This window comes from Lissotriton helveticus, chromosome 8 (genome assembly GCF_964261635.1).
Source record: "Lissotriton helveticus chromosome 8, aLisHel1.1, whole genome shotgun sequence".
Taxonomy (NCBI): Eukaryota; Metazoa; Chordata; class Amphibia; order Caudata; family Salamandridae; genus Lissotriton; species Lissotriton helveticus.
In genome coordinates this window covers 590961382-590988517 of record NC_136069.1, presented here as the reverse complement: position 1 = coordinate 590988517, position 27136 = coordinate 590961382, and positions in this window count along the sequence as shown.

The following is a 27136-nucleotide window of genomic DNA, read 5'->3' as shown; positions in this document are numbered from 1 at the left end:
AATATGGTTCAACTCTGATTACATCATCTGTCATGACTGACAACTCACTCTCAGTGAATTTGGGCATTTTCTTTGGTGCCATGGTGTGTGATGTAGAAAAGGTTTGAGGTGAAGTTGTGAGGTTGGTGGGGGTGTTATAGGTGGCATGTGTATATGTGCTGTTGTGCTGGTGAGATGTGTGGTGTTTTGCCTATCCAATGTGCTGCAGGGTTTGGTTCCTTCAGGGCTGGAGTAGTGCAAAGGATTCTAGTCAGGGATGGGGCTGGTTTTATACTCAGCTATGTGGGTGTGCAAAAAGGAGTATTGCTGTCAGGTGTGTTGTGTGGCTTGTCCTAGGATTAGTATTTTTTAAGTGGTCATAGGGGTGTGTTATTGGGGTGTGTTAGTTGTTTTTGGGGGCAGGGCTAGTTTGATGTGTGCACTTGGTGGCTTTGTTGTATGTTTTTTTTGTCATCTGCCATATTTGTCAGCGGTGGTGGCTATGCAACAGCCCTTCCACTGGCTCTCCCAATCATCACTGTTTGCAATTGCGGTGGTCGGAAACAGCGGATCATCCCGCTGCCATCTCAATGGCATCCTAATTTTACATGCGGTGACTCCGCTGGCCTTGCGGTGATTTTGTTTCCGACGCAAATCCGACCGTCGCGGACGGATTTTCACCAGCTCTGCCAGCTACCGGTGGTCTTTTGTGGCCTCGTCTCGCTGTAGTTGGGAATTTCTAGCGATTGATCTGACTCGAGCCACCGGTTTTGGCCCGGTACCAGTGGACGGTTGATTTCAGCTACCATGGCTGTCGAGGTGGTTTTCCGACCGCCATCCTAACCCCTTAGTTACTGCATCGTAAAACATTCAGATAATATTAGAATAGATTAAATCACATTCATTTGAATAATATAGGTTCATATTATTATTACTAGCTTCAACATGTTATTTCAATCTGTATTAAAAAGTTAAAGTGATGTACTCATGTTATGAAATTCTAATCATCCTCATTTAAATAGTAATGTGTGTGAAGAATTAATGAAATCTAGAAACTTTTACGTGTGATACCTGAAGGTTTCATCCTGAATTTCATCATTTGCACATGTCAAATTATCTACTGAATGAGAAAAGAAAACAAATGCTGCATAGCCATATTTAATGCAAATGTCTTGAAACTGTCAAATGCTAATCTTCATATATGTACTAATGTAAAACATTTGAAACAATATTAGAATTTTATTACTTGAAATAATTATATCGTTAGTATTTTGAAAATGCCGTAATGTGTCATAGTTATGTGTGGTCTTTGAAATCCAACAAATAACATGTTCTTAGTGCTTATACATTGAAAGGATTTTTTAACTATTGATTTCCCCTATGAAATTTATTTTTCCATTACTTTATTTTTGCATATACTAAATTAACTTTATTATAGGACTGCATTTTTTCCTACTTTGCTTTGTCTCACAGCCATAAAAAGTTTTTCTAAACTTTCAATGTAAAATGAAACTGTGTCTTACTAGGAGAGTACTCGCTCTCTTACAAGGACCATTGAAACAAAAGTTGCTACTTAAGGAACATCTGCTATGGGAAACTGTCTTTTTGAACTCACTCATGTGCCTGTTGGTAAAGGATCATTGGTTGGAAGTTTATGTATACCGGATGATATGAAAACTTACATGTTCAGTACCACCTCTTTCTATAATATGTTTATTCCTTTATGCTTTATGACAATCATCCTATATGAACTGACAATGGACTGGGTGGTCTGACACGATGAGGTGACTTACTGGGTGTTACCCAGGAAGATAAGGATTATATTATACTTTGGTTGGATGGATGGACAGTGTCTATGTGACTCTCTGGCTCTCTGATAGACCCTGGAGATTGGTCTTTTATTCCCTCATCTTTCCGTTGGCTAATTTTGTGAACTCTACTCCCTCTTTCACAGCTTATGGAAATGCTGTGTGAGCCAATTTCGGACTCTTTCTCTATGGGGCACTACCCCTGAGCTGTCATGGCTCATGTATCTGCTGATCTTTCTAGGGATCCTTTTCTATTTTATAGCAAGTCCAAACTAATTAGACTGTCCAACACTCTTTAGATTCTAAATGTTTGTTAATGATGTATTGCCCCTTTTTAATATCTTTTATAAATGTACATCTAAATAAACCATAGACTCTGTTTCATCATGACTTGTCTCATTAAGATGATTGTGCATTCCAATGTATTTACTAATAAAAGGGATCAACATAGAGAAATGTCTGATCATCAGGTACTAATGGTAATATTTTGGTATTGCCTTAACAGAATTATTGGTTTGCATGATTTTTGACTGACTAAATTTTGTCAGAGATTCGGACGAGCTGTAATAATTCTTACATAGTCTGGCATTGAGAGTTATAAATATCATTTTAATTACAAATTTGTGAATCTGTTATCTAATTCCTGATCCTCATTGGATAGCCAGATGTTAGATCGCCTATATCCAACCCCTTAGAGGCACAATACATTTCAGAGGCTTTGGGCTGAGCGGGGGGGGGAGGAGAACATGGCATGGTGTAAAGCAAAATACTGTTTAATCTAACAGGGTTAAAAGAATGTACACAAATAGTTGTGGGGTGTGCATTCCGACCAAGGGTAGGGCATGTAAAATTGTGCGACGCAGCAGTTGATGCATGCTTAGTATATATTTTGCGGAGCAGCATTAATTGATAATCCTGCAATACGTTTCACAATTGTTTTACACTGGGTGATAAAAATATTTAAAAAGATCAACCTGTCTAACCTACCCAGCCTAATATGAGACAGTTAAAAGTTGCTCCCTACCTCTAATTCTCCAAATCCCAAGTTTGCTGAGAAAGGGTTAATGGCATTCACTGTTTTATCTTTCTTTCAAAGCATGTGCCCTAAATCCTTTTTCACTTATAGTGGTAGTGGCCACAAAGGGTCAGTTTTTAATATGGTCCAGTTCTTAATTAGGTCCCATTTCTTACCACTAAGCCTTCAAAGTCTATGGAGTCTACGGATACAACTGCCTCAGAAACACAGGCATTAGCGTTTGCCCCCACTTATCCCAAAACCCCTTTCATTAGATAAGATCAGAGTGGCAGGAGTGATTCCTGCTGAGCTTGTCAAACTTAAGCTGCTTGGTTCCCCCAATACTGTGTGTTTTTTAAGCACTCAATATAGCTTTCACAGAATACATTTCTTTGCAGATAGCCCTCATAGCATTTGAGAGAAAGCTTACAATGGAACTTGAAATAGACAGTTCCTTTCTAGTTACAGTCACAAACCTTCTTTTAACCATTTTACCCAAAGTGATTGATGGCTACACACTGGATTTAAGGGGCCAAGAAGGTGGGCCTCTGAGTATCCTTTGGGCTCTGAAAGGCACAGATGGACGTGCTCTCTTAACAGCTTTCTCCTGGGCCATGTACGGGCGTGATCTGTGCAATGGGGAAAGTGAGCACCCTAAATAGTACTTCAAGCAACAACCATACCTCCTTCTCTCAGATGGGTTCTCAAATAGGCTAGGCAGAGGACAGTCTGAGCGTTTAAGTCCCCTCAGACTGAGATATCCATAACAACATTTCCTGAAGCAGTGAAAGTGAGTGCCCTAAGTAGCGCTTACAGCAGCAATCAGTCCTCCTTCTCTCAACTGAGCTCTCAAGTGGGCTAGGTAGAGTGATTTGGGTGTTGAAGTACCCTCACACCTGTATGTCCATCAAAGCGAGGGAGGAGAATTAAGCATTTTGACATAAAACACTGGGGGGATATTCACAAGGACTTATCTCCGATTCATCCCCGCCTTAACGCATCAAAAGTGAAGGTAGATTTAACACCCCATTTACAAGCTGATGCAAACTGCAGACATCGCCAGTATTCCCGCGATAACTGCCCCAAAATTTATCTCCACAGTGGACACCACCAACGAACTCTAATGAGATGTGGAGTAGATGCTCCAGTGCAAAAACACACAAAATAAAAACAACACCACATTCAAAACGAACTGCAAGATCCCCGATGCAGGCTAAACCTACGGGGTAAGCCGTGGTAGCAACAGGTGTTTAACACCTACCTCCTGCAGGTGTAAAGCTGGACGAATGCCTGCAGAAGGCAACGGAGCCCCGCACACAGCCACACACACCACCACAGAGGCAGCGCAGAGTAAGACAGCGGACCTACTGAAAACGTACCAGTCTCACCTGACCTAACGCCCGAGGAAGTCATTGCCCACTACTGGCTCAAAAGGACAACCATCTTCCACTTCATGACCCACATCGCCCACAGGTTGACTGCCCAAACACAGAGGAGGAACAACATCCCTCCACAGACAAAGCTGCTGCCTGTGCTGCACCTGTTGGCCTCTGGTACCTTCTGACCGACAACTGCCAGAGTCGGAGGGGTCTCACAGCCAGCCCTATCAAAGTTCTTCACACCTGTCCTGGATGCCATCCTCAGCCTCATACACCAGTACCTTCACTACCCTCACACTGCGCAGGAACATCATGAGACCAAGCATGGCAACAGACTGCACTCATGTCCCACCGTGCCCCCTGCGTATACTGCACACCACTAATGCAACAGAAAGCACACGCGTTCCTTCAATGTGCAGGCAATAGTGGACCCCCGGGGGAATGCTCACCAATGTCGTCCCAAACTACCCCGGCATTGGGCTCGAGTCCTACATCTTCTGACAGTCCATCATCAACCAGCGCTTCCAGGATGGCAGATATGGAACTGGACAGCTCGTTGGTAAGTGCCAAATCAACACACCACGCACCTCAGAGCCACCATCTCACAACGCACAACTGTGGGAATGCACATGTGACCAAACCACATACAACATGTCAATCAACATGCCCACCTACCAGACAAGACAACACTACTCCATGGTGATCCTAGGCTACCCCTGCACACAATACAGCTATATCGTGGCACCACAGCCACACAACGGCTGATCATATGTAGATGCGGAATGCAGCCATGTGCAAAGGATGCAAGTGACCCGTGAATGGGAATGTACACAACGACACATGAGGCGTGGATGTGAAAGACAAACATAGGTATTGTTAGATCTGGGGGTCTCTAGTTGGCAATGGTATTGACCTTTGTCCAAATAGGGACCCTTACTTCTAAGTCAGCATAAGGGAATTACACTCCTTAATAACCTCTGCTCACCCCCTTGGTACCTTGAGACGAGCAGACAGGCTTATCTCAGAGGCAGAGTGTTCAGCATTTGTGAATATAAATCGTAATACAGTGAAAACACTACACATGGACACAACACAGGTTTTATTAAAATAAGTATTCTTTACATAGACTTAACACAAGACCACAAATGACAAAAATACACAATAATACACTTAAGATTACTTAAAAGATGATAAAAGTTGTTTAGTTCAAGTTGATGGAAAATGCGACAAAGTTCTCAACAAAGTACCTGGAAGCGTAACGCAAAGTAAAGAAAAAGGCTCGCAAAAGGGGAGATGTATCGGTTCCGTGATCCGGGGGAGATGAGGCGTCATGTCTTAATGCTTGCGCAGAGTAGGGGATGTGTCGTGATCCTTACCGGTGCGGAGGTGATGCGTAGATTCTCGGCCACGGGCCTGTTGAAGTTTGCAAGATGGCGCCTTGATGCGATGCGATGATCCGGTTGCGATGCAAGAAGATGGCTCCCTTGATGCGGCTATGTGATGACGATGCAATGACGCCCTGGCAGCCTTGAGACAACTCTGTACTTTGGAGCTGTGACAGGTCCTGCGACATGCTTCTCCAGTGATGCGATGGCGACTCTCACAATGGCGTCATGCTTCTCCGGTGATGCGACATCAGGCAGCTTCGATGAACACACGCTTCTAGGGAGATGCGGCGAAGGCTCGCTTCTCCGGCGATGCAACGATGTCAGCTGTGGCGGCGACACTCTTCTTCTCGATACGTTGCCCGTTCAGCTCCCAGCGACACGCAAATGTCTTGAGTCAGACTTCCAAGCAAGGAAATTCAGTGGGGAGCTGGAGGTGAAGTCTTTTGTCCCTGAGATTTCAGCAGGAGGCAAGCACAGTTCAAGCCCGAAGAGAATATTCTGTAGATGAAAGTCCTTACAAAGTTCCTTCTCCTTTCCCTTGGCAATGAAGCAACCACTGCAGGCCAACCCAGCAAACAGCACATTGGCAGAGGGGCATTAAAACTCCAGCAGCTTCCTTGGTTCTTCTCCTTGGCAGAAAGGTTTCTTGTCCAGAAGTGATCTAATTTCTTGAGATCAGGGTCCCAATATTTATACCCTAAAATCCTTTGTTCTCTGAAGGCAGAGAGGCCTCCGCCTAGTCCAAACCAGTACCTGAGCACTTTGTTTACATGACTCTCTTCTTACTTTCACTGTGCAGGGCAGTGGAGGTGGAGCCAGCATAGTAGAGGGAAGGCCCAGCCCTATTCAGGTCCCAGGTACAACTCCTCCCTCCCATCTAGATGCAGATCTCTCTATTCACCACCGGGCTGCCCCAGCCTGTCTCCTGGAATCCCCCAGCCCTGTCACTCACAAACCCAGACAAGGAATACACAACCCAGCAGAGGCAGGCCTGGATAGTTAGGCAAGAAAATACCTATTTCTAAAAGTGGTATTTTCAAACACAGAATATTAAAACCAACTTTACTAAAAGATCTATTTTATTATTCTGAGTTCAGGCATACTAAATTCGAATTTCTACCATGTTCCCTGAGCCAGTTAGGATTATAAGAATGGTATAATCTAACTGCCCATTCTGGCCTATGTGAACAGGTAGCCTTCAATAGTGAAAAACAAAAATGGCTGTAATTCACTATTAGAACATGCTGCACACACCAGAGCATGTCCTACCTTATACTTACAATGCACCCTGCCCTTGGGCCTACCATAGGGGTGTCAATCATAAAGCAAAGGGAAGGTTTGCACACAGGACTTGCAATGGCAGGCCTGAGACACACTTTACAATTTTCTTCTGTGGGTGGCACAACCAGTGCTGCAAGCCCACGAGCAGATAAATCAAATAACCCAATCATGGAATAACCAATAAGTAAATACATTTATCATAGGGAGCACTTGCACTGTGGCACTGATTAGTTGTGGCACAGTGCCCAAAGCATAAAACCAGCAAAAACATATCAAAACAGAGGAGGCAATCCGTCAAAATGGAAGGGAGACTCACGCCAAGGATGCCAGGTCTAACAGGTATGCAAACCACAGATATGTCCATGCAGACCACAACAGCTGGTGACTGGAGAGTAGTGAACAGTGGATGCAACCATGTCACCCCAGACAATGGCTCAGATAGAGGAAATGTCGCTCACTGCATTACCCCCGGTGTGTGTGAGCATAGTGGGTTGGCACTGAGTACGCCAGGGCTGCGCAGGGGTGTGGACAAAAACCCCATGGCGCAGAGCGCAGTTCTCTCCCAGAAAGGTCAACGTCACTGACAGGGCGGTGCCTCACAGTCCACCATGAGGCTGACGCTTTGAGCAGCGGTCCTGCGACCCTGCGCGACTGCTGCACCTCAGGAAGTTGATACCCAGACCAGGCCTTTGCCGCCCCAGGGCCCCAAGGCCGCACAGCTCACCTGCAGACACTGTCGTGTGTCAAAGAGGGCCCACCACGTGCCGGTGCAAGCTCCAAGCCTCAACCCCACGACCTCTGCAGTCTCCGCAGACCATCTCTGGCCACCACGACGCTGGCCCACATTACTCCTTTCTCACTGACATACTCCAATGGCATCCTCTTCATCCCAGTAGGTCCCACATGTGGAACTGTGTCCTGAGTCCTGAATGGCAGTGAGCCCAAGTCCGTGGCAGTGGCCACAGCACCAGACTCCCTTCGATTAGTGAGGCATAATTCCATGTCGCAGGCCTGTGACTCGTGGTGCCACTAACCCTGTTCAATGGAACCCGCCGACACGTGGTGCCACTAACACTTTTCAGTGCAAGCCTGCAACATGTGGTGCCACTAACCCTGTTCAACGCAAGCATGCGACCTGTGCTGCCACTAAACCTGTTCAACACAAGCCTGCGACACATGGTGCCACTAACCCTATTCAACACAGCCGGCGACATGTGGTGCCACTAACCCTGTGCGCCGTGAGTGACCGCCAGCCTCCGGCGGAACATCGTTGGTGTCTGAGCCAGTGGCCTGGGGGTTATCATCATCAACGGGCAGGTACTGACTTGGTGTCTGGCATGAGTCTGTCAATACACTTGGGGGCTTGAGGAGTTTTAAGGACCTGCATGGACCAACACCCCACCAAATTAATATAACACAGAAAAAGGGGCCAAGGGTCCAGACTAAAAGGAGGTAGTATGGCTGTCTGAATGTGTCTGCTGTGCAAAAACAGGGGGGTTTCCTTATCAGGACGGTTCCCCTCACACACCAGAGGGGTCATGCTTCATCATAGGGGTGCCTCCTCAATTGATAGACCTAGTCTACACGTGGGCTACAACCTCCTCTCTAAGAGGGAGGAGCTCCGGGATGTTTTATTGAGTCAGGTGGGATGTACTAAACCCCTATGTAAAGCTGGTGAGTGTGTAAGAAAGTGCAGTGTTTGTGATGTGACAATTTTAAACTGGCTACATGGTTAGCTATATGTAGCTTTATTCGGCTAGCCAGTGTCAGGATTAAATACAATGAAAAGCTGTATATATGTGTCAAATACAACAAGAGATACATCATTTTTTCAGGAAAGTGAGACAACACTTTCTTTTCACAGACAAAGACCCCATGACAGACAGCCAACAGACTACAAACACAAATCTACACCCCAAATCAAAATTCAATCCACTGACTGGCATGGTTCCATCAGAGGTAGCAATGTTCAAATAGGCTGTCCTGAAAGACCTGAGTACTGGACTATCTACACCACCGAGAACCTTCAACAACATTCCAAACAAATGAACTGACAGCACTACGGTCCTTGACCACGGACAAAACTATCACCATCAAAGCTGCGGACAAGGGCGGGGCCAATGTCATACTGGATACAGACACCTACAGGGCTGAATGTCTCAGACAACTAAATGATAATACCACCTACCGGCGACTGGATTATGACCCCACAGAAAGGTTCACAGGAAACATCTCCATCCTAACCAATGAAGCATATGACAACGGCTGGATTACACAAAGGGAGATGGATTTTCTCTGCACCAAAACACCGACAACCCCCTACTTCTATGTATTACCGAAAATACATAAGCCACAGAGGCCCCAGTCAGGGAGACCCATTATCTCCGGCATACGGTCCTCCCTTGAGCTATTGTCATAATTTGTGGACTTTTTCCTCTGCCCATTGGTCAGCCAAATGCCAACATATCACAAAGATACGACTGACGTACTTTGCCTACTTGACGATGCGATCTTTAACCCCCAAACCGACTTCCTGGTTTTGTTCAACGTGGAGTCGCTGTATACTTGTATTCCTCAGGACCAGTCTCTTGAGAAAATCGAACTACTGTTAGACCATCCACCCGACACAATCACAACTCGATAGCGCGGGGATGCCTTCGGGTCACCAGGCGCTCTACAAAACACAAAAAATAAAATCACACCTATCTCATGCATAATAAGTTGCGCGCGAATGGCCATGAAAGAGAACTTTTTCCAGTTTGAGTCCCAGCTATATCTACAAATCTCTGGCACTTCCATGGGCAGCACCTTTGCGGCGAGTCTAGCGAACCTCTACATGCATGTGTTCGAAGAAGGTGTTGTCCTGGACGGACAGAATCCATTTTGCGCGCATATACTTCTATGGAGGACGTATATAGATGAAGTCGTAACTGCTCTACAACTGAGAATTACAACACACATGCTGTGAAACGCAGAAGCAACTTACTTGACAGGAACTACCCTGCGAAATTGGTAAAGAAATCAACCAAAAGGCGCTCAACGCCAACCGCGAAGCCCTCCTGGAACAACCGTCTGCCAAACCTACATCCTCTAAACTGGTTTGTGTTAAAACCTACAGCTCCCTGTACAATGTAGTCAAAAAATCAATACTACACAATTGGGATATCTTGAACAAAGGACAATTGACCCTTGAAAAAACACTTTTTTGCAGGGTTCTACACATCTTCTGCCAGCCATGTCCAGCTCCCCGTGCCCCAATTCGCAAATGCCTCTCGGACACCAGACACCAGAGTGCACTCTGCCCTCCACTGCCACACAGCCATGCTGCACATGGGATTTTGAAGCATCAGCACCTCACTGAGTGCCTCCCTGCCACCGAGTGCAGTGCATGCATGCCCCCTTAGGAGCGAGCCTCGTTCTTTCAAGTTGGGAGCTCACACCCTTGGCTGCGTTTCCCACCAGTTGTCTCTGGCACCACCGGTCATGATCCACCAGCTAGATGGCAATGATGCAGGCCTCCAATCGGGTACATTCACGCACCTTCCAGCCCCAACACTAGTGGCCCGCCATCAAGACCAATACAGTTTCACTTCGTGCTGGCTGCCATTATCTAATGCACCTTTCCCGCTATTGCTTTGCAAGCCAGGCCCAACAGTCACCAGTAGAATTATGTTTGTTGATTGCATACAGCCGGGGTCCTCAGCTTGGATACGTGTCTGCATGCACACACTAGTACTTTTCACTTGACAGCGAATTATCATCCACGTCTTTCACAGAGTCCTAACTTGTGCCATCCGACATCCTAGTCATACTCATGCTCTTTCTTTGAATCCCTCGCTTAGAATCGCTTGTTTTTAATACCATATGCCTCCTTTTGGCAGGTTTTGGTGCAATTAACGACATGTGCTAATATGCCGGGACAGACGTGGTGAATTCAACAACCAAAAGTGGTGAGTCACACGTCCTTCATGACTACACATTGATCTAATATGTACACATGTTATAGAAAATTATCAGTTAGGAGGATTCAAAACTGTATGCTTGCCTTTGGCTTTCTGTACATAGTGTATGCAATCGGTGACAACATGCCTTTTTGTCTCCATTATAGGTTGTTTGGAGTACATACTGAACAGTCAAATATACTGGTTCAGTATTATACTCTTCATTTATTCATGTGTTTTTTTCTTGGTTTTTTCACGTATTTACACTTATTTATTGTAGTAGCTGAATAACTGACCCTGAAGAAGGCTGTGACACTATCTAGGATTTTTGGCCGAAACATGTTGGTCGAGTGATTTACACAACTGTCTCTAATGCCGACACTTGTGTTATTAGCTTTTCACTGTTTTTAATGCTGACACCGGGTAGCCGATTAAAGCTACATATAGCTAACCCTGTAGCCAGTTTTAAATTGTCACATCACAAGCACTGCACTTTCTTACACACAAGCCAGCTTTACATAGGGTTTTAGTGTATCCCGCCTGACTCAATAAAAACATCCCTAATTCCTCCCTCCTAGAGAGAGGGTTGTAGCCCACGTGTAGGCTGGGTCTATCACGTGAGGAGGCAATCCTATGATGAAGCATGATACCTCTGGTGTGTGAGGGGTACTGTCCTGAAAAGGGAAACCCCATGTTTTTGCATGGCGGAGCACATTCAGACAGCTAAGCTTCCTTATTTTAGTCCAAACCCGTGGCTCCCTTTTCTGTGTGATGGCATGAGTCTGTGGCATTCATATCTGCCATGTTGCCGGACACAGCTGGCATGTGCCCTTGGCATCATGCCTTGGGGTAGACCTCCCATTCTGCCCTGAGTCACTCCGCAGAAGGCACCTATGACACATACACATACACATGACCCTGCTCTGCCCATATGACCCTACCCCAGTCTCTCGCTGGTCAGCGTCCCGTGGCGGTGGGCCCGTGTCCGCCACTATGCATACGAGGCCACTAACCCTGTAAGGCTCAAGTCATCCCCCTTGTTGTTCTGACATTGCATTTCTGCTTGCCTGATAACTGTTGGAGTGGTTGCCAGCACTGGCTACTCCCTGAGCGCTGGCTTACACTTACCCCACACACAGCCAGCACAGGCGCCACTGGATTAGTGGGCCTGCCATCACATCCTGCCGAACCAAGTATTGACTTTTTTCTCCCTGCACTGTCACAGGTGATCAAGGATATGCACTCTGCCCTTGGATGATTACACCCCTCCAAGACCCGAACATACCTGCCCAGAGGCAGTACAATGCGGCCCACTTACGCACCAGGGGCATCGAGGAACGCACACTTGGCATGTTGAAGTCATGTTTCAGGTGCCTAGATGGCACAGGTGGAAAGCTCCTGTACAGCCCAGACATCGTGTGCAAGATGTTGATCGTTGCATGTTGTGTGTTGCACAACATCTGTGTACGTACCAATGCCCCATGGATCCCAATTTCAGAAGTACCGGATGATGATAGGGATGATGGGGCAGGTGGTCCACATCCCACTGCAGCTGCGACAGGAATGGCCCGTAGGAACACCATCATTGACAATTACTTCTCATGAGCATGTGACATTATGGCCGTCCCTGGCAATCATGGGACAGTACAAAATGTCCAAAAGCACAGCATGTGTGAGTAAAACATATTTTCAGGTTACAGTTTGTACTTGTACATTGTCATGTCACAGTTTCCTACTGTGCCAGATGTGATTTTCCATGTTGTGTACATTTGCGGCACCAGTTGTTTCCTGCGTTCTGTTTCTGGAGGTGTTGCTGATTGTACAGGGATGTTGTCAATGTCAAGGTGCACTTATACTTATGTGCGTATTCTGCACGGTGGGTGATTCGCTCCTGTGACTCTGATTTGTCTGCCACTGGTCCCTTTCATGCAGTGTGCCTGTCAGTTCTGTGCTTCCATGGTGCTGAGATGTTGCAGACTTGGGTAACTTGTGCTCTTTGCCGAGTTGTGACTCTTGGGCCTGGTTTGTCCATAGATGTGCCGTTGACGTCAGGGGTTGTTTGTGCAGGTGGTTGTGTCCGAGTGTGACCTGCTCCTTTCCAATTGTGGTCTGCACTCAGCCACTTCAGTGTCATGCCGTGTACATTGTCAAGGTGATTGGACTGCAGCCATGCTACTCATCATGTGGTGTCTTTTGCATTGTCAGTTTGGCTGACGTATGTGCATATATGCTGTGTTTTGCACGTGTGCATGTGTTGGTTGTGTGCGTGTTGATGTGTTGTGTAGGTGCCCCTTTGGGCACATGTTGTGTGTGTTGAAGTGTCCCCGTGGGATCAGGGACATGATCCTGAGTCATTGTGGGGTTGCAGTGTGCTCTGCTTAATCGTGCATGTGTGCTAACCCTGGGCGTAGTGTGCGTAGTGGGGCTACGCGAAGCTACGCAAAGTGGGCGAGAAACTACGCCCACCTACGCACTTTGCAAGAAACTCACTGCCAACACGAAAGCAGCAATGCAATGCGCATTTCTCGCAAGAAATGCGCATGCACATTGGTTATCAAGACGGCGGCGTGAACGAGCAGAGGGAGCCCCGGGACGCCGCGGACAAGGTAAGTGCCTTTTATTTATTTTTATGTGCCCATTTACTAAAATTAGGTATGTTCGGGAGGGCGGAAGGGAGGCGGGTGGCGGGCAACTTCGCTACACCCAAGGAGTGGGAGTAGTGTTGCCTGCTTCGCCTACTTTGCAAAGGGCAAAGTAGGCAACACTACACCCACTTCGTGGGCATAGCGAAGTCCTTAGCCCAGGGTTAATGTGTGCCATTGTGCCCATCTACCCGTCAACCCACTCCCTGGTCGATGGGCACCCTGTTGATGTGGTGTTGGGTCATGTTGGACAGTGTCCAGATCCCCGACTCCTGTCACAGTCTCCCGACCGGTGACTTTGGCCACCATCTTCTCCATGTCATTCAGCTCCTGGTGTTCTGCTGGCCCTCTCCTCCGGAGTGCATTGCTGCTTTCGTGTTGGCAGCGAGTTTCTGCTTGGTTTTGCCATTCACATCATGCCAGGGCCTCTTGTGCTCTTCCATTGTCCTCCTCTGCCATGTGACGGCATTCACATGGTCCAAGGTGTTGTGCAATCTTTGCCTCTTTATTGCCAATGGCACGTTGGAGGTGACGTACAGTTGGTGGTGGAGTTCTGCCTCATCCGTGGCGAAAATCAGGTTTTCCTGGCAACTGTACCCTGTCTTTCTCATCCTCTTCTCATTAGCCTTCCATAGACCCTGTATTCCTGGGTGTTCCTCCGTGGGGATTGTGGGGTTCATGTTGTCCTCTGCAGTCGTTCAGGGTGCATCGGTGGTACTCTGCAGTTGATGTTTTTAAGTGGCATTTTCCGTATGATGTTCTTGTGCTTTTTCCCACATTACGCGTGGGTATTGCTGGCATCTCGCTGGTTGTCACTGTTTTCTTATCACATTTGAGCACATCATGTCTTTTTACATGTTGGGGTTTGTGTTTTTATCTCCATCACGGTGGTTGTATTGCGGACATTGGCCACATTTTCGGTGGACTATCGCATGGTACCTCCGTGTTGTGAATTCCACGTAGACTCAGGGTTATTTTCTCACAATAGGATGCAATGTGTAAAGTTGCGTTAACATTCTTTAGAGATGTTTAGCACACGTTCTTGTGAATATACCCCAAAATGTATTTATAGTATCTTCCAGCAAATTATGGGATTTGAGGTGATGTTCCCTGGAAAGTACTGATAAAAATGATCGCACTTGCATCTGATTTAATTTGATTTGGTACAATGTGAGCAATAAAGGATTAATTAGACACATACTACACAGCAAATAGTATACTTTTGCAAATTATGAATCATAGGCTAGCCTACTGTTAGGCGTCCTACCTGTTGGGGGTGGGGGTGCGTGGTGCAGTCAGTTCTCAGGTAGTAGTCACCCTCCTTCTCTGACCATGAAGCCCCTGACCACATATAATATACCAGGCACATTCTGATGAAACATTGTATGAAAACAATGACTTGTAACGTGTGGCCTGCAGCTTGACTGAGTGTGAAACTGGGTCACAGGAATCCAGCACCTACAACATTGTTGCTCTTGCTCATGTTTGCAACCTTCCATGATCAGAACTCCAGCAACCTCCAAATGCTTATGTGCACTGCTGGTCAGACACGTGTTCAACGTGTTACTTTGAACTTTCAGATTCGGAAGTTACTTTGATCACTGTGAAAAAGACAAAGGAGTTTTGGGTTGTAAGTTAAAAAGTCCATATTTGTCTATGGAAATTTGGTTTGGTCTCGCTTTGCCTTGTTTTTTTGTGACTAACTGAGAGCAAGCTTGTATACGTTTGACTGTGGATCCTTAGTTTGATGTTCCCTTGTCTTGCTATATTTCCGACTTGTGCAGTCTGTCTTCTGTTTGGTTTTCTAGAAAATTGTTGCTTGTATTTCTTTTTACCCTATAAAAGACACTAAGAACTTGCTAATTTGTACTTAACTTTAGAACTGAAAAGGGACACTCTCGGGTCGCACATCTCATTAATAGGATTATTCCTTAGTCCAGCCTTGCTTGAATCCTTTGCACCGCTTAGGATGTTGCCTTCTTTTACTAACTTTGACTGTTGTGTGAGAACAAGAGTTATCCTTTATCCTATTTTGAACAGATCCTGTTCTGCCTTAATGGACCAGCTATTCTTCATTATTCAGCCTGGTTGTACTTTGATTCATGGATTGGAGGAGGGACTGGTCTAAGTGGAGACTGGCCGGACAACTGATTAATTTACTCTCTCACTCTTGTTTTGTTATCTTTGGAAACAGATACTATCTAGTTCATTGGTCCTTTGAGTGTACAGTAATTGTCCATCCACAGTCGTGCAACCCATTTCTGTATTTGTTTAGTCCACACCAGCTAACTCTTGAATCCCCTTTTCTTGCCTGGGATGTGGATGGGTTGTGGATAGGCATTGCAATATGTTGAGTGTGGGGTATTTGTTTCTTCTTTCAAGAAGAAAAATGAAAGGTGGGGAGAGAGAGGTGCTCCTTCAATTACCTCCCCAGAATGTCTAGTTTGATGAAAAGCACAGCCTCTGTTGTCACAATGAGCGTAATTTTTCTTTTGTCCAAAGATATTAATAGGATGTCCCATCTGGCCATAAAAAGACAGTCAGCCTGTTTTGTTCCTCCTTGTCTAACATAGCTGAATATTCTCTGGAGGCTTAAAAATAAGTCAATGTTTGTCCCTGGCAGTCTACATGCTGTATTTTATACTCGGGCCAGATTTATCAAAGTAATACATTGCCCTTGCGTCATACAAGGTGATGCAAGGGCAGTGCAACACTAAAGTCAGATTTTCCAAGCCAGGCAAGGCCACCAGCTGTGGCCCTCTGGTCCTTGGTAAATATGGAGTAATGCAAGACAGCACAAGTCACTGCCTTGCGTCACTCTGCCCAAGAGATGTGTTTCATGGGTGGAGTGTGGGTGTTCCCCCACACATCCACCCATGGACTTCGGTGCATTTCCAGATTTACCATGAGTGGAAGACATAGGAATGCGTCAAAATGCCACGCCTTCCCAAGGGAGGCATAATGAGAAGAAATATTTTTATTTGGACAAATGTTCCCATCTTTCTATGTATGCTGCATTCTCTTTGCATTTAAAAATATGAACATATTTATGCATTGTGAAATACCACATACTAGAGACAGATAATCATTTGGAAATTGTAATGTTCCTGCTTAAAGGAAGACTTCGATTATTGCAATCTACAGCACACAGAAAGAAGAAAACACCTTGGAGGATTGTTTTTGTGCAGGCAGGGGTATCTTCCTGCACAAAAACAATCCTGCCTCCAAACAGGCACCCATGCACCTTAACACAAGGGTGCCTGCATAGGCGCTGGGCACCAAAGTAAACCAGTGCTAAGAGAGTACAGGAATGCACCATATAATGTTAAACATGATTTCCCGCCCTCCCCCTTTTGTACAGTGCTGTGCAGGAGGGTGTCTTGCTCCATTGTGTTGCGTGAAGTATTGATAAATATGGCCGTAAGTTTCTAAATCAAATGCTGCCAGTTGATTTGTGATTCAATTGCATTTTCCGAGTTAGAACTGTTCCTGTTTCTTGAATCCTTATGCTGCAGTGGTGCCTCCAGGCACAGATTGGTGAACAGACCCTTAACTATTGTTTTATAATGGTTAATCTGATGATGGTTACTGTTCTTAGCTCTTACGTGTTGGCACAATGGTGTTTCCAAAAACAAAATTGATGTGCTTCCTTGGACAAAAATCACACTAGGGCAGGGAGATTAGGGAGCTGTGAAGCCCTGGACCAAGGACACACCTTTAGTGCTCGTGAAATTTGCATATTCCCAGGTGGCTGCAGCATCAACTTTCCTGTCAATCTAAGTTAAGACCCATTTTTCTCTGTCCCCTATGGAGAAGTACTTCTCTGTGCTGGGTTCAGTGAACATTTATTGGTGGCTTGATACCTGCTAATACCCCATAAAGTAAGTGTTCATTGGTGGCAAGGGTATTCAATGCCCCATGGGTAATAACTCAGGGTAAGTACGACTTTTGCTCCCCCCTGGAATGCAGCAGAGTGATGCCTGCAAGAGGGAAGGAGGTAAAGTCGTGGACTAAGAAAGGTTCTCCCCCATGTTTGGAATACCGTGCAGGTTTAGGAGTTTCTCATATCCCCCAGCAGGGGGAATAGATTACTCTAGCTACCGTGGACCCTGTTTTTCATTCTTATTTGTTGTGGGGGAAAAACTTGGCCGGTTTCATGTTTGACCAAAAATGTACTCCATGATGGTTAGTGAAGGATCAGAACAGAAACAAGAAACACTGTTCAAACTGTCAAACCTACCATCACTCAACCTAAAAAGGGGCCTGTAGTGTGGTAAGGATATGAGGTTCCCATAACTTACATGACTCCTGTTTTTCGCCAGTCAATGTTTGGAATTTTGATTTGTGTGTACATACCTTGGTTCTCCTTATGAGTTGCCTGGATTGAGGTGCAGGGCACAGAATCTCTGATTCCTGGTTGTATCCCTACAGCTAAATCTGCCCATTATGAAGAATTGACCCTGGACTGGGAAATGACCGCGTGGATCTGATATCACTGGGTACTCTTCTGCATGTTCCCTCTCACTCTGGGGGACACAGCCACTGTTCTAAGCTGCTGGTAAGTTTCGTTGGGAAGGTCGGTGCTGGTCAGGGGATGTTGAGCAGTGGTGGATAGAACATCTGGCAGGTGAAGGGACGTACTGGTCTTTTTGCAAGAGCATTTCCAACTTTCCTGTGGTACTCGAGACATTGGGCAAGGACCAGGCTGCATCTATGCCTGCAGCCCCCACCCCGCTTCACCACCAGTTTTATTGGGCGCCGATCTGCACCCGGTAGGAGCGGATTCAGTGTTGCCACACCGGTATGTAATTTTATGAACAGGACCACCAGACCACTTGAAATTGGCTATAGATGTATGCCTTCGCAGATACTGCCCCAGCCAGCTCATGGGGGCCTTTGATTTGCTGAAATCACCTGTTATGCTGCTTAGAAACGGTCTAAACTTATATTGTGCACTGGCCTTTTTAAAACTGTAACACTGGTTTTCTATACTGACATATTTTAAACATGAGAATGCTTTTTTCCATGTGGCTTCATCTCGTAATGTCCTTTTCATCATTAAAATGACGTATTTTCTAACGACATTTAAAAATGAAGCTATTTATGCATTATGAAATAACACATACCAGAGACAAATGAGCATTTGGAAATTGTAATGTCTCTGCATAAAGGAAGCCTTCCATTAATGTAATCGACACAGTTTCAGGAAAGTCATCTCTTTAAAGTGTTTGACTCCTGTGACTTGTTTGATCTTGGTCAGGGCTGTCCATCCTGCAGTAATTTAGCATGTTCAGTATGTGCGCCTCTCCTTTGCACCATTCGAGAACCCATTAATGATTTGTGGGCGGAATCCGCATAGCAATAGAAGGTTTAGATAATAAAACAGAGAGTTTAAATTGATTGATGACTGTGTTCACTCAGAGAATTGAAAATCTACAGTAGATGAAAATGTTAATGAAATAGATTTACGAGCCAAATAAAAGCGAGAAAAACATTTTTTCCTGTGCTCATTTGGCACGATGGAAGTAGTGGGCAGGATTTTAAAGGTGCAGAGCGAACAGAACAGCTCTCAAGAATAACCATAAAAATATGTTATTTTTTTTGCCACGATTTGCCCAGAGCCTTAACTCACACCGTGATTTTGCAGCGACCATGCCAATGTTAATATTTTGAAAGACTCTCTAGTATAGCAATGGTCACAGTACCTTCCCAGTTCAGTACTGTACACAGTTATTCCGTAGGGTGCAGTATGATTTCAAGTTTTCATGCTAGGAGTGAGAAATAAATAAAGGAAATTTGACTTATATACCCTGATTTTATATATTTTGCCTCTTTCTGTCTGTTGTTCCATTTCCTTTTCCCAGGTGTTCTTTCATGAAAAGGTAGTAGGGTAAATTACCAGATTACCGTTTTTCCCCTGTAGACTTGTAGTCCTGATTTGGACAGAAATTATTTTTCCTTCCTGAATCTTGATCACAGAGGACTGATAATTACATTAAACAGAATGTACCTGTAAATGGTGACAGCAACTAACTTTCAGCACTGGGGTTAAGTTTTCTTGAAGGTTATTATATTGAGTATCATTTAATTTATCAGGGGTAGAGCTATAGAAAGCAAATTGTCTCTACTACTGTTGTTATTATTTTGATGAATAAAATAGTCTTCAGTTTGCAAAACAATGATTTAAAGAGTCAGACTGGACACACATCGACGAAGAACCTAAAGTAGGATCATTTGGAGGGTAGATTCAAGTAAGCAAAAAGTCATTCTAAAATGGATTCCAGTTTACTTCTATGAAAATGTTACTACAATAAAGTTTTTCATGTTACAAAGCGACAAATTCAAACAGATTTTTAGCATAAGTTTTTTTTAGGAAAATATTGTTATTGGTACTGCTTTATATGAATAGCTATTGTGGTCAGCCTGATTCACTGGAAGGAAGTGTTACCTTAGCAATAGCTATATCGTTGTTGATTGACTGGACATTATGCTCATTCTATTAATTGATATATGAAAATGCCCATTCTGTTCAGTGATGTATTGAAATGCTTCGTTGTACCTCCGAAAGATTAATTTTCGTTCCAGGTCTCAACAAATCATAACCCATCGGACATCAGTTTCCCTGAAACAACTGTACATTAAAACCTTTCAAAATAAAGGGTCTTTTCCACTTTTTCTGATTGTCACTAATACTGCCTTTACCAATTAAGAACTTACATTTTTTCTTCAAAACGCGCTCTGATATGTATAAATACACAAACAACTGTGTGATACGGTAATATAAAAGTCCATCAATCTATAACTATCGCTTATACCAAAATGTCTTTCCATCAAATTATGACTGGCAGTGTAGGTTAACATACATTGAACACAAATGAAATAAGAGGTTTGTTACAGATATAATGCAATCTAAACGAAAAGGTTAACAGCAACTTGAACTCTGAAACCCCCTCCTCACCTTTCACTGCATACATTTTCCACATTAAAAAAAATCCATGTCAATTTCAAACTTTACACTGACATTTGGATATGAAATGAGATCAATACAGAAAGCAGGATATATCTAATGAGCACTTTCAGCACATTTTCTAGCAAGTGATAACAACAAGGATGTTTATTCCCGTGGTTCAATAATAATTGATTCTTCAAATGTCTAATTATTGCAGTGTAACCACCTTACTTGCTAGAGTAAAATGAGGAATTATGAACATAAACCAATATAGTTCAGGTTTAATAACTCTGTTTTGCACTTATCTCATAGGCGTAAGTTGCTGATAGGCACACTGATGTTTGCTGTTTTTACAGCAGGGACCTATTTGTTCCTTTATTCAAATAAGTGCTTTCTCTTTTGCTGGCATTATTGCTCCGTGTTGTTGAGGGTTTCAGTTATATTCAAATATTGTAAAGCTAAAAGAAATAATTCTACAAATCGACCTGTTAAGTACAAGGGAAGGGACAAAGTAAAATATTGGACCAGTTTGTTGAGATATGTGTGGTGCATGTTGCCGCACATATTTCAGTTATGAGCATTGTGATAAAGATTGGCAGGCCAAACTTACCCATATTTATTAGGGGAAAAATGCCTGATATTTACCGGAATATGAAAAATATGGTATGTTAAGCACCAAATTCGTATGATTGGGTAGTATTCATTTTATCTGATACATTTTGCCTCAGCCGAGTCTTATTTTATCAGGAGTGTTAATATTACACCAATTACTGGGCCAATTATAATTGAACAAGAAAAATGGGTGGATTTGGAAACTGAACTGCCTGAAAACTAAAAAAAAACATGAACCAGTAATTGCACAATGGTATATGTGTGCAGCAAGGCTTTTTGACCCATCGTGGGCACATGCAGTGAAAATGGCATCAACCTATTGATTTACATCTTTGTACTTCGGGCAAAGATAACACCCAGCTGCAGCTGTAGAGAAGTGCGATTTCACTTCTTTTATTTTTGCTGGGAACAATACTCTTTAACAATAAAACCAACACTCTTAATTTTTTTATTTCAATCCATAATGGCATAAATACATCATACATTCATTTAAGACATCACAGCACATAGAGATAACAAAAAAATGTAATAGAAGGGGCAGTTCATCCGGTGGATAAAAGTAGAATAAATACATAAAGTGGTATGTCCTCTCTATCTATCTCCAGTTCTATTCCAGAAGACAGCAGGCAATAAAGTTGATGCTGATGTGGGTGTATAGTACGAGCTCCCTTCAATCTGGAACCATTTTTGCACAATCTTCAAGACCTTAAAAGCAGTAACTAAAACCTTAAAAGGGTCTTTTTATACTAACTGTAGCCCAACATTTTAAATTGACAGTTCTAGGCGTCAACACCCAACAACATTTGATATATGGACGGGTCTTTGCCATATAACCAACCTCTTCACCTGTTAACAGTATCCGCATATTTTGCAGTATACAGGCATAATAATAGAGAGTGAAATCTGGAACTGCCCATCCATCTTTCTTCTGTGGAAGCGTAATAAAACTCATTGCTCTGCGCGGCTTCCCTGGGCCCCATAGAAATCTAGCACATATTGATTGCAACATTAGTGAATGGCCCAGCTGAGTTCCGGTTCTACAACTTTAGGCAAAAAGTTCATTTTAAGATCGTTACACCTTCCCACCAGCGACAAATGTAAACATTCCCATCTTTCTAACTGTTGTTTAACACTGGTGAGAATGGAGCCCCAATTCACCTCGACCAACTGCCTTAAACAAGTCCTGATTTTAATACCCAAGTATGTCACTCATTTGGTTACTCTGGAATCCTCGTTGCCAGTTTGATTCATACAAATATTCTGGGTTTTAGAAAAATTGAGTTTATAGCCATACAGAGCCAAGCACCTGCTCCAACTCTTCAATATCAGACATGCCCATTGCGGGGTTAGATGTTACAACTGCTATGTCATCAGCATATGCCAGAACATGAAATTGCTCTTGTCTAGTTATAACAGGTTTGATCCTAGAGCTCCCCTCCAACATATTTAAGAAAGGGTTAATGTATAATGCTAACGGCAATGGGGATCAGGGACATCCCTGTCTTGTGCATCTAGAGATACGTACCTGTTTGCATTCTAGACCCATTATACAAATTCTTGAGGTGGGGGAACGATATAAAACCTGAATAGCTTTTGATATAGCCAGGGACAAACCCGAGCTGTATCAAAAATTCCAGAGAAAGTCCCAGGCAACCCGGTCAGATACCTGTTTGGCATCTAATAAAATTAGACCAAATGTGTTAACTTGAACATTTGCTGCATCTAGCAGGGTCACAACCCTATTGATATGGTTAACTATACCCCTAGTGGGTATAAATCCATGTTGTCATATCAACACTAGTGTGGAAATGACTTTAACCAGCTGGGAATGCCATACTTTTTGCATATATTTTCCCATCACATTTAGAGAGGGATATAGGACAATAGGTTCCTGGGAGATCTGATGGTTTATCCTTTTTTTTTTTAAAACAATGATATTTGCCCCGTCTCAGGATGCCGGTGCAGCACCAAGTTGAGCCTCTTGAAAGGTTGCAAACATATCTGCCTTTAATTCCTGAAAAAAGGTCTTATATACCTCCAGAGGTAATTTATCAGGCCCTGCTGCCTTACCACTAGTTAACATATGTATGGCCTCTCCGAGCTCCTCCATAGTGATAGGCATATTTAGGATGCCTGACCCAGCCACTCACTACCAAAATTCTGCAATAATATCTCGATTGCCTGCCCCCCAGGGTTACTTTCTGTATATACTCCCTCAAAAAAGCTTTGAAACACTTAAAATCTCTTGAGGAGTATCGAATGAGTTACCCTGTGTATCTTTCATAGCCTCAATTCATTGCGCTGCTTCTGTGGAGCAGAGTCTTTTGTGCAAGATACCACCTGTGGCCTCACCGTACTCATAGCAGTTTTTCTTATTGAGCCTCTATTTAAGGGCAATGTCGCTGCTCCACTGCAAACTAACATTAGCCTTGCAACGGGCAACTTCAGTTTGTAATGCAGTAATATCAACACCTGCTAATATTGCCTGCATAGGATTCTCTTCCGCTGTTTTTAGTCTTGTATATACCTCTTGGATCACTAATTACAATTGCTTCTGTTTGTGTAATCGAAAACTTAGGACCTTCCGCCTAAGCCCGGTTTTAAAGGCATCCCACTCATAACCACATGAGGTAAAATATGATTAATTTCCGAAAATTGCTTAATCCACTTATTAAAATGATTCACAAATACTACATTCGAAAACAGCTTCTTGTCGAATGAAAAAGATCTCGGAACAGGATATGTGCCATTGCAAAAATATCCAACACCACCGGGCCATGATCTGCCGTGATACTGGGAACATTTGAATGTTAGCCCCAGCCATTAGCTCTGATGATAGAAAAAATATAATCTAACCTCACTAACTTTTGGTGTGGATGAGAATAAAATGTATATCCTGGATCTGGGTCCCACAATGCTGCCCATGCATCAATCAATCCGTGATCATCTAGTAGGTGCTGTAGCGCCATAAACACATTGGGTTTCCTACCCTTATAATTCTTTACGCCTCATCCCGGCAACCCAAGTGTACAGTAAAATCCCCACACAAGATTAGAGGGGTGGGCAATTGTGCCAATTCCACATTAAGCCCCTCCAGTCCCCACGCTTCATCAAAATGAAACCCATACACTCTACATAGAGAACATTTAACAACCCCATGATGCATTTCATAATGACACAACAACCTTGCTTATCAACCAATGTGCGGCCTGATCCCTGGATTCCATGTTTAGCGAATAACTCTACTCCCGGTTCATTGTGAACGGTTGGGTACATGTCAATACCGAGTAACCTAACTCGGCTAAAATCTTCTGTTTCCCCCTATTAAAAATTAGTTTACTGAACGCACACCAAAGCGGGCTGCATCACCCGTAACTCTGTGGCCAGGCATTGTCTTTTCCCTTAATTGGTTAGCCCACCTACATTAAAAGAGCAGACACGCAATCCCAAATTAATTATCTTATCCCCCCTCAAATGTTGCTGTGTCCCTCCACTTATTAATCCTGTTGTAGAGCATCATATACCTGTGTTCTTCCATTTTCCTTATGTTATGGATTAACTTAACTATTCCCTCTTAAACCACCCCACCACCTCCCCGTACCCTCCCACACCCCGCCCCCTGCCTTCCCCCTCCCTGAAGTAAGGCATTAGGACCAATGGTCCCTGAGATGATAAGCTCTATCTCCCCGGACCGACCACCCCCGGCATGATTTCCACAATGTATTTATTTTTTCATGGTAAACCCTGTCACTAACGCAGCACGCTTCCAAAGAAAATAAGCAAAAAAAATATTAAGGGAAAGTACAAGTGAAAAAAAGAAACACAGAAAAAAAGGACGATTACATCATAGGTTTCACTGTCCGACAGAAGTACCTATAACCCAACCCCAATCTAGATAGATTGTAAATACTGTTTGGCCAGCATCAGAGGTGAAGAACGAGTCTGTTCATTATGTATAACCTTCAGTTTGGCTGAGTTAAGCAGGAAGGTTTGTGCTCTTGTGCCTTGGAGTGGAGCGATGAGCTGACATATCTGCCACTGTTTCTCCACCGTCTGGTGGCATAAGTCTGGTCTGACAAAAATTCTACCCCTTTACCTGCCCTCTTTCTGTTTGGACGTGCAAGTTCATATACAGCCTGGCCAGCCCTGAAAGTTATTGATTGATATTAGTATAGCACTAAGTCTAGGGGCAGTTTCTCCTATTCTTGTCCATTGCATCAACGGGAATCAATGCACTCTGGATCTCCTGCTGCCAGTCCCATTTTGAGAGTTCAGGTAAAGCTTCAGTGAACAGCTCAATGACAAACCTACAAGAATCCTGTCCTTCCATACCCTCTGGAATCTCCAGAACTCTCAAGTTGTTTCTCTAACGGTGATTATCCAGGTCTGTTAGCTTCCATTGTGTATCCTCTTTTAATGAGCACATTGACTCTGTTACCGCCTTCTGGGCTGCCAGCTCATCTTCCAGGCAATAAATCCGGGCCTCTGCTTCATTAAATCTCTCTGTGAACTCAGAACAGGATTTCTCAATACTTCAGACAGAGTTTGGGAGTTTGGGACAGGCACGTTGGGTTCGTAGAGTCTCTCTTCCCGATGGGTCATTATACTCTGATAAATCAAAGCCAGTGAGACATATTTCTCCTTGCTCCTGGGTTCTCTAAATTTGGGGGGCATCCCTCTGACCATACATTATGGTGGTTTTACACCGCACAATTCTGTCAACGTCATTGGTCCCAGTATCAATTTTAGTGGGGTTACATATGGTGGGTATAGGGGTAATATGACCGTCTCGCCCCTACTATTTTTAGAGTGTTAAATTCACCAGGTAGATCCTTATCCTGATGTGCCAAGCCCCGCTCAGCAGCTCTCTGGCTTGTAAAGAGATTTGCAGTTTACCAATCTCTGCTGCCTGTCCAGCCAAATTATCTTCGGGAGAAGTGTTATGAGGGTTAAGCTGTTGTGGTTGTTTTTTTCCTTCCCAGAGGTAAACAAAGAAGGAATAATGCGCTTACCAATACTTTCTCTGTGCACACCCTCAAGTTTCTCCCCTGCAGCATTACCAGTACTTCCACTCTTGTTGCCTCAATTAAACACTGAGGAACTCCTTACAGCTCCAGCCGTATTATTCAGAATGCGAGGCTTCCCTCTGCTGGGCTTTGGAGACATTGCCGCAGGGTCCTCTGTCTGATCGGCCCTGCCCCCTCTCCTCACGCCGCTACCAGCCATTGCGGCAGCAGTACAGCACAGATGGGGATGCAACGAGGGTCGCCATGCAAGCCCTAGGAACCCGAGCAACCTGATCCGTTATATCACCGCTAAGCTCCTGCTCATGCAGGATGGAAAAAAGGGTAGGTGCAACTTTTAATCGGCGGGGTTTTATATAATTCTTAGGCACAGGCGGGCCGGCTTATGCATCCTGCAGAGCAGACACCATCTTGCCTCTCCCCACTTTCCCAAGTATCTACATTCATAATTTTTTATGTGAATATAACATGGACATTTTCTTTTAATGAGCAACAAGAAATTGAGCTAGCAGCACATTCATACAATATGTAAATTTGTGCTACATTGAGCCTCAGTGGTAATGAGTGCCACTTGGAAACTTAAAGTAATAACCTGACCCCTTTTGCAGGGTTATCCTTAAACTTTTTGCCGTCTTCCTCCTATTTTTCTGACCCTCTTTTTGTTGGCTTTAGGACTCTGGGCACTTTACCACTGCTAATGAGGGCTAAAGTGCATGTGCTCTCTCCTTTAAACATAGTATGATTGGTTTACTCCTGTTTGGAATATTTAAGTTACTTCAAAGTCCATTGTACAGTGGTATCCCATTTACCCAGGGCCTGTAAATAGAATGGTACTAGTGGGCCTGCAGCGCTGCTTGTTCCTTCCACCAAAGTAGCCTTTCAAACCTGTCTCATTACCATGGCATTTAAAACTATTTGCCAAGCCTTAAACTTCCTTTTTACTACATAGGTAGCCCTATGGGCAGGGTTCTGTGTAAGTAAAAGGTTGGACATGTGCCTTTATTGTGTAGCATGTTTCGGTAGTGATAAACACTCCCTTTGATTTCTCACTAATGTGAGGACTACTCCTCTCATTGGCTAGCATTGGGAATTTTCATATAGGTACTTAAGTAGTAATT